We start from the raw sequence: 8,025 nt of genomic DNA, 5'->3' as shown, positions 1-8,025 counted from the left end.
GGTGTGAGCTACCGCACCCGGCAGGCTTCATTTGTTTTGTGCATTCATTAGCAAACATTTTGGAGGGCCTTTTTGAAGCCAGGCACTGGATTAGATTGGGGAATCAGAGAAAAAAACACACAATCCCTACTCTCAAAGAACTTCGAGTCTAGTGGGCGATATGTACACAAAATTATAACTGAAATAATAGTCACGTTCAAGGTGTACTGGTGCATTGTACGCATGTTGGGGAAGGCAGAGTAGCCTTGGAGAGGAGATAGCACTTGTCCTGGAACTGAGATCTGTGTCAAAAGCTTTCTTCAGAGGAAAGGGTGCACTTTGAGTAAGAGAACTATAAGGATTTCACCATTGCAAGAGGGGAAAAAATACGGTATGATAGTGAGAGATAAGGCTAGGAAATAGACAAGGTCCATGTATCTATTACAGTTTTTTGGTCACAAGCAAAACAACTGACTCGGTGTATTAGTCCGTTCTCACACTGCTATAAAGACATACCTGGGCCAAGTGCGGTGGCTTACGCCTGTAATCTCAGCACTTTGGGAGGGCAAGGTGGGTGGATCACCTGAGGTAAGGAGTTTGAGACCAGCCTGGCCAACATGGTGAAACCCTGTCTTTATAAAAATACAAAAATTAGCTGGGCATGGTGGCACGCACCTGTAGTCACAGTTACCTGGGAGGCTGAGGCAGAAGAACTGCTTGAATCCAGGAGGCGGAGGTTGCAGTGAACTGAGATCATACCACGGCACTCCAGCCTGGGTGAAGGACAAGACCATCTCAAAAAAAGAAGACATACCTGAGACTAAGTAATTGGCTGCCTGAAGCCAATTAAATCTCTTTTCTTTATAAATTATCATTATCAAATCATAATGCTTCAAACTAAATGTATTCTCTCTGTAAATGGCACCAACTTCCAAACAGATGCCCAAGTCAGAAACTCAGGAGTCAGCCAAGACTGTATGGGATTGTACAGGCTGTACAGACTTCTGTTTCTTGGGAGGCCTCAGGAAACTTACAATCCTAGTGGAAGGCAAAGGGGAAGCAAGCACGTCTTACGTTGCTGGAGCAGGAGGAAGAGAGCAAGAGGGGAAGTGCTACACACTTTCAAAAAAACAGATCTCGGGAGAACTCTATCACAAGACAGCACTAGGAGCATGGTGCTAAACCATTAGAAACCACCCCATGATCCAATCACCTCCCACCAGGCCCCACCTCCAACCCCTGAGTGGGGACACACAGCCAAACTATCTCACTTGGGTAATATAAACAAGAAGGGAATTTACTGGAAAGATGAGTGGCTCACAGAACTGACTAGAAGGCTAAAAAACTAAGCTTGGAAGTAGGATCGAGGGCTATGGCAGAACTCTAGTTAGCAGGAACAACTCAACTGGCAGAGTGAGTGCCAGTTATGAACAAGGAAGTGAGATGATCAGAAATGTAGATTTTATATATATATATTATATATATAAATATATATATATATATATATATATAATTTTTTTTGAAACAGAGTTTCGCTGTTTTCGCCCAGACTGGAGTGCAGTGATGTGATCTCAGCTCACTGCAACCAGAAATGTAGATGATAGATCATCCTGGTTTAAGCTGGAGGATGGATTGAAAAGGAGCAAGAATAATATGAGGAAGACTTGTATGAAAACTCTCACATTGATTAAGGTGGAAGATGTGAATGCTTGAATTTGGGAGGGATACAGTGGGATACAGTTGGTAGGATGGAGAGGAATACACAAATACAGGATTTTAGGAAGCAGAATGAACCAAATGACCAATTGAATATGGATGGTAAAGTGTAGAAAGGAGTCTTGGCTGGCTCTCAGGTTTCTGACTTGGGCATCTGTTTGGAAGTTGGTGCCATTTACAGAGAGAATATATTGAGAGGATAGTTTGAATAACTGTGATTTGATAGTTGAATTTTACATGTTTCTCATTTAGAATACATTTGAAATTCCTACGTGGATGTGTCTACTAGACAGTCAGATATATGTGAATATAGAGAAGGAGAAAGATCTGAGCTAGAGAGACTGGGAGATGTAAATGGCCCTTGAAGTGATGAGCATATACAGTATTTTCCAGGTTTGAGTATAGAGAGTAAGAGAAAAGGAATAAGAAAGATCACACTCTTAAAACAGGGTAAGGCTGGGCACTGTGGCTCATGCCTGTAATCCCAGTACTTTGGGAGGCTGAGGCGGGTGGATCACCTGAGGTCTGGAGTTCGAGACCAGCCTGACCAACACTGAGAAACCCCATCTCTATACTAAAAATACAAAATTAGCCAGGGGTGGTGGCGCATGCCTGTAATCCCAGCTACTCAGGAGGCTGAGGCAGGAGAATCACTTGAACCTGGGAGGCGGAGGTTGTGGTGAGCCGAGATCTCGCCATTGCACTCCAGCCTGGGCAACAAGAGTAAAACTCCTTTTCAAAAAAAAAAAAAAAAAAAAGGTAAAAGTCCGGGCGTAGTGGCTCACGCCTGTAATCCCAGCACTTTGGGAGGCCAAGGCGGGCAGACGGGCAGATCACGAGGTCAGGAGATCGAGACCATCCTGGCTAACACAGTGAAACCCCATCTCTACTAAAAATACAAAAAGTCAGCCGGGTGTGGTGGCGGGCGCCTGTAGTCCCAGCTACTCGGGAGGCTGAGGCAGGAGAATGGCGTGAACCCGGGTGGCAGAGCTTGCAGTGAGCCGAGATTGCGCCACTGCGCACTCCAGCCTGGGCGAAGAGAGAGACTCCATCTCAAAAAAAAAAAAAAAAAACAAGGTAAACAGGAAGAGATACACACAGAGACCAAGAAGGAGAAGACAAATAGGAAGAAAATCAGAATAGTATTATGTAAACCAGAAACCTCATTTGTAGTTTGATGAACTCTCATTGTAAATTATATCAACCACAAATTATTTTTAACATTTTTACTAAGATATAATTTTTTTTCTTTTTTTTTTTTGAGACAGAGTTTCACTCTTGTTGCCTAGCCTGGAGTGCAATGGCTTGATCTTGGATCACCACAACCTCTGCCTTCTGGGTTCAAGCGATTCTCCTGCCTCAGCCTCCCGAGTAACTGGGATTACAGGCATGTGCCACCCCGCCTGGCTAATTTTGTATTTTTAGTAGAGCCAGGGTTTCACCTTCTTGGTCAGGTTGGTCTTGAACTCCCGACCTCAGGTTATCCACCTGCCTTGCCCTCCCAAAGTGCTGGGATTACAGGCGTGAGCCAGCGTGCCCGACTGATATAATTTTTTTTTTTTTTTGAGACAGTGTTTCACTCTATCACCCAGGATAGAGTGCAGTGGCGAAATCTCAGCTCACTGCAACCTCCACCCTCTGGGGTCAAGCGATCTTCCCACTTCAGTAGCTGGGACCACAGGCGTGCACCACCACAACCAGCTATTTTTTTGTATTTTTAGTAGAGACAGAGTCTTGCCATGTTGCCCAGGCTGGTCTCGAACTCTTGGACCCAAGCGAACTGCCCACCTTGGCCTCTTTTTCTTTCAGGTCAAATGATTTTGTTAGACTATGTTTTGGTGTTGGTCGTTCTGGATAACCATTTTCAGATACAGTGTGATTTTTAAAATATACTGTATAGTTTTTTGTTTGTTTTTTAGAGATGGGGTTCTTATTATATTGCCAAGGCTAGGCTCAAACTCCTAGTCTCAAGTGATCCTCCCAAAGTGCTGGGATTACAGGCATGAGACGCCCTGTCTGGCCATCTTACATAATATTCTTAATGCATTTTAGCTTTTTATGCACCAATATATTAGAGTGTCAATCTGTTTATTTATTTTTTATTTTTTTTTATTTTGAGACACTCTCACTCTGTCACCCAGGCTGGAGTGCAGTGACATAATCACTGCTCACTGCAGTCTTGACTTCCTGGGCTCAAGCAATCCTCCCACCTGAGCCTCCCAAGTAGCTAGGACTAGAGGCATGTGCCACCATGCCCAGCTAGTTTTCAAAAAAAAATTTGGGGCTGGGCGCAGTGTCTCACACCTGTAATCCCAGCACTTTGGGACGCCGAGGCAGACGGATCACAAGGTCAGGAGTTCGAGACCAGCCTGGCCAATATGGTGAAACCTCGTCTCCACTAAAAATACAAAAATTAGCCAGGCATTGTGGCACGCACCTGTAGTCCCAGCTACTCGGGAGGCTGAGGCAGAAGAATCGCTTGAACTCGGGAGGCGGAGGTTGCAGTGAGCTGAGATCACGCCATTCCATTGCAGCCTGGGTGATAGAGCAAGACTCCATTTCAAAAAAAAAAGGTTTCTTTTGGGACAGGCGCGGTGGCTCATGCCTGTAATCCCAGCACTTTGGGAGGCCAAGGTGGGCAGATCACCTGAGGTCAGCAGTTTAAAACCAGCCTGGCCAATATGGCAAAACCCCATCTCTACTAAAAATACAAACATTAGCCAGGCGTGGTGACACATGCCTGTAATCCCAGCTACTGGGGAGGTGAGGCAGGAGAATCACTTGAACCCGGAGGTGGAGGTTGTAGTGAGCTGAGATCACGCCACTGCACTCCAGCCTGGGTGAAAGAATTAGACTTCATCTCAAAAAATTTTTTTTGGTGGGGCAGACAGGTTCCCACTATGTTGTCCAGGAGGTCTAGAACTCCTGGCTTCAATCAGTTTTCCTGCCTTGGCTCCCCAAAGTGCTGGCATTACAGGTGTGAGCCACCACATCAGGCTAGGCTCAAATAATTTTTTAACTTCACAGAACTTCCTATTTTGTTGTTTTTGTGTAGTGTTAAAATCACAGTGGTTTGCTTTCTGAGATTTCTTGGCTTTGTCTTCTTCTCTAGTACTTTTATCTCTCTTTCCTTTCTGTTTTCCCTACCCTGCTCAGTTTTTGTTCCATTTCGAGAAGCTTCTCCCCAGTGTGTGAACTTGTCCTGGAAGGCATCCATGGTTGGTTATTATACAGAGTTTACAGGGTCTAGACTGTTCAAGCCTGGGTATACCTTCAGACTGTGGGATCCTTACATGTAATTGCTATTGGAGTGAAAAAAATCCCTTTTGGTTTCAGCTGTTCTCAAATTGGCCCTTAGCACTCTCTAGTGAATACCAGTTTTCTTCTTAGGTCTGTCAGATACCCCATTGCTTCCCTCTACTGTTTTTCCCACATGGATGTCAATATCTCTTGGGTTGTCCCCACTTCTTTGCAATTTCAGGTTTATGGGTTACTTCGTCACCCAGTATGTTGTAAATATTGTTCATGGGTTTGGAGTTTTGCCCTCTAATTATTCTGCTTTTATGTGGGGATTTGAGAAGACCTAGAAAGTATGCCACCGTTACCACCCTGCCATCTTCCCAGAATCTTGGTATATACTTTCCTTGTTTCTGAAAGGCCTAATACTATGGCCTCCATCTTGGCGCACTCTCTCTGTCAGATCACTTGCTCTGGTTGCCGTGTTGGGAGGATAGTCTTGGGAGGATTCGGCCCGACAAAGAACCAAGGACTCCAGTGGACAGTCTGTGACGGACTATGTCTTCATCTCCCACAACCAAACAGTGGTCGTTCCTCTCCAGTAGATCCTCCCCAGTCAAGGCTTCAGGTGACTACAGTCCAGCTTATAGCTTGACCACAAACTTATAAGAGACCGTGAACCAGAATCATCCAGCTCAGCTGATCCTGGACTCCTGACCCCCCCAGAAACTGGGAGATAATAAGTATTTGCTGCTTTTTTTTTTTTTTTTTTTTTTGCTTTCTAGAAAGTCTTTATTTTTCTGTTATGAATAATTGCATTTTCTAATTATCCCAAATGATTTTATAAATTCCATAACTTATATGCCTGCCTGGGATCCATGAAATAAAAGTATAATTCCTTACCAAAAGAGAAGCATCAGATACACTGAAAGTCTCCATATTTTATATTTTCAGAAATAAAAGTGACTGTATACCCTTTTATTAACTATATGGTAGCTTGGTAAAATTTTTATAGAATTTTTAATGATCTATGGTGTTCTATGATGAGGCAACATTCCACCAAATTAGCCTTCCAAAAGTTGCAGTATCATGTATAATTATGACAGCAGTTTTGTTTTAAAACCAGAGTCAGATTGAATGTGGCTTTTTTACAGCTGAAATTTATGCCTTATGTGTATTCATAAAACATTGATATCTTAGTGTCACATTATCTTTACTCTTTGATTATACTCTTCTTGAAAAGTAAATTTACTTATCAAATGATAAAGTTTTAGGGAAAGTTAAAAAAATTTTTTTTTCTTAAGGCTTCATGGAATAGAATTACATGTAATCAGAATGACTACATAAGACCCTTTTCTGGTAATGAAAGCATGGAGTCTTAACCAAAAAGCTAAGCAGAATTCTTAGATCTTTTGGTTTCTGTCATAATGTACTATTGGAACTTCAAGTAGATATAGTACATTAATATGAAATACTTTGAAATACACCATCTTTAAAAAAAGGTCACTTACACAAAAATCATGTAACACTAGGTAGGATGTTGAAATGACTGGTATGCAATATTTTTTAAAGCCTTCATTTTTGGTCAGCATAAGTTTCCTTTAAAAATTTTTCTGTTTCCAGCTGGACTTCACTTTGAGGCTTAACATATCAAAGTGAGCATAAAGTTCTACAATTTAGTCATTGTGGATTTTATGTCATTTATGATGAAAATGGAAATGTGTAGTTTACTTAAGAAAATTTTCTTCTTCTGTAACATCTAACTCTTCATCCTCATCATCTTCTGCTTGTTGATCTTTTCTTAGTCGACAAGTGGATACCTGTTCTGTTCCAGATACACACTTAGCTGACAGTGATCTCTGAAGAGGTGACTTTGAATTTGCTCTTACAATATCTAAACGAGATGAATAATCTGGTGCATACAGAGAATTTCGGAAAACCTCTAAATCTTCATCTTCATCAATGTTTTGTATATTCCGGTAGGCAGCAGCGTAGACCTCTAAAGCTTTGCCGTGAAATAACATTTCGATTGTGATAAATTCAGAAAATATAGTCTTTATATCCTTCATTTTCTGCCTTTCAAAGTTGTTAATAGTTTCCTCCAGATGACGGCTTGTTCGGGTAGCATCCATTGTAGTTCTCTGCAATTCCGTTTCTGCCTGTGAAATAACATGTCAATCAGATGGGTTTCGCTGACGTGTTCTTTCTAATTGCGTTAATTGCTTAGCTTCTCGATTCCTTGCTGTGAATGTTGCTTTGAGGTCATCCCGTTTCATTTTCACAATGGTCCCATAAGCTTTCAAGGGTTCAACTACTTTGGCTTCAAGTCTTTCAACCTCTGCTTGTCGATAATCCTGAAGTTTGGCAAACTCATCAGCAAAGTTCATCAGGCCCAGCTTTAAATGTGGGGTCTCTGTAGCAGCATACGCGTTGATTTCATTCACCAGGAGGTCTGCTTTGTCTCTCAGCCAGGCAGTTTTCCGCACATAGGCAGCGAAGATTTGGCACAGTTCTCCAAAATGCTTCTCCACGTTTGAGACAGCTGTTTGCAGTTGTTTCGTTTGAGCGTTCCGGTTTTCCAGGGTGCGCCTCATCATGCTGCCTCGCGCACAGCAGGGGACCTTGCAGGGGCCCCGTATTTGCTGCTTTAAGCTGCTAAATTTTGGGTAATTTGTTACCCAGTGATAGATAACGAATGCACCTGTGAACAGATGATCCCACTTTGTGGTCCTAGATGTCTTGCCGCCTTTGATGGTGTTTTTCTTTTTTTTTTTTTTTTTTGGACATTTAAAATATACAGTAAAGTCAAAAGATTACACAGTGAGCACCCACATACCCACTACCTAGATTCTACCACTCACATCTTTCTGTGGATTTTTTTTTTTTTTTTGAGACGGAGTCTCGCTCTGTCGCCCAGGCTGGAGTGCAATGGCATGGTGTCAGCTCACTGCAACCTCCACCTCCCGGATTCAAGTGATTCTCCTGCCTCAGCCTCCCGAGTAGCTGGGATTACAGGCGTCCACCACCACACCTGGCTAATTTTTGTATTTTTAATAAAGACGGGGTTTTACCATGTTGGCCAGGCTGGTCTCA

General features: G+C 42.7%; 1 pseudogene; it reads right to left on the bottom strand.

Annotated features, from left to right (window-relative positions):
- Window positions 1-6,633: 6,633 nt before the first annotated feature.
- Window positions 6,634-7,553, bottom strand: LOC129013708 (CBY1-interacting BAR domain-containing protein 1-like; annotated as a pseudogene).
- Window positions 7,554-8,025: the final 472 nt, after the last annotated feature.

This window comes from Pongo pygmaeus, chromosome 16, assembly GCF_028885625.2.
Source record: "Pongo pygmaeus isolate AG05252 chromosome 16, NHGRI_mPonPyg2-v2.0_pri, whole genome shotgun sequence".
NCBI classification, from domain to species: domain Eukaryota; kingdom Metazoa; phylum Chordata; class Mammalia; order Primates; family Hominidae; genus Pongo; species Pongo pygmaeus.
This window is presented reverse-complemented; position numbering and strand designations above follow the sequence as displayed.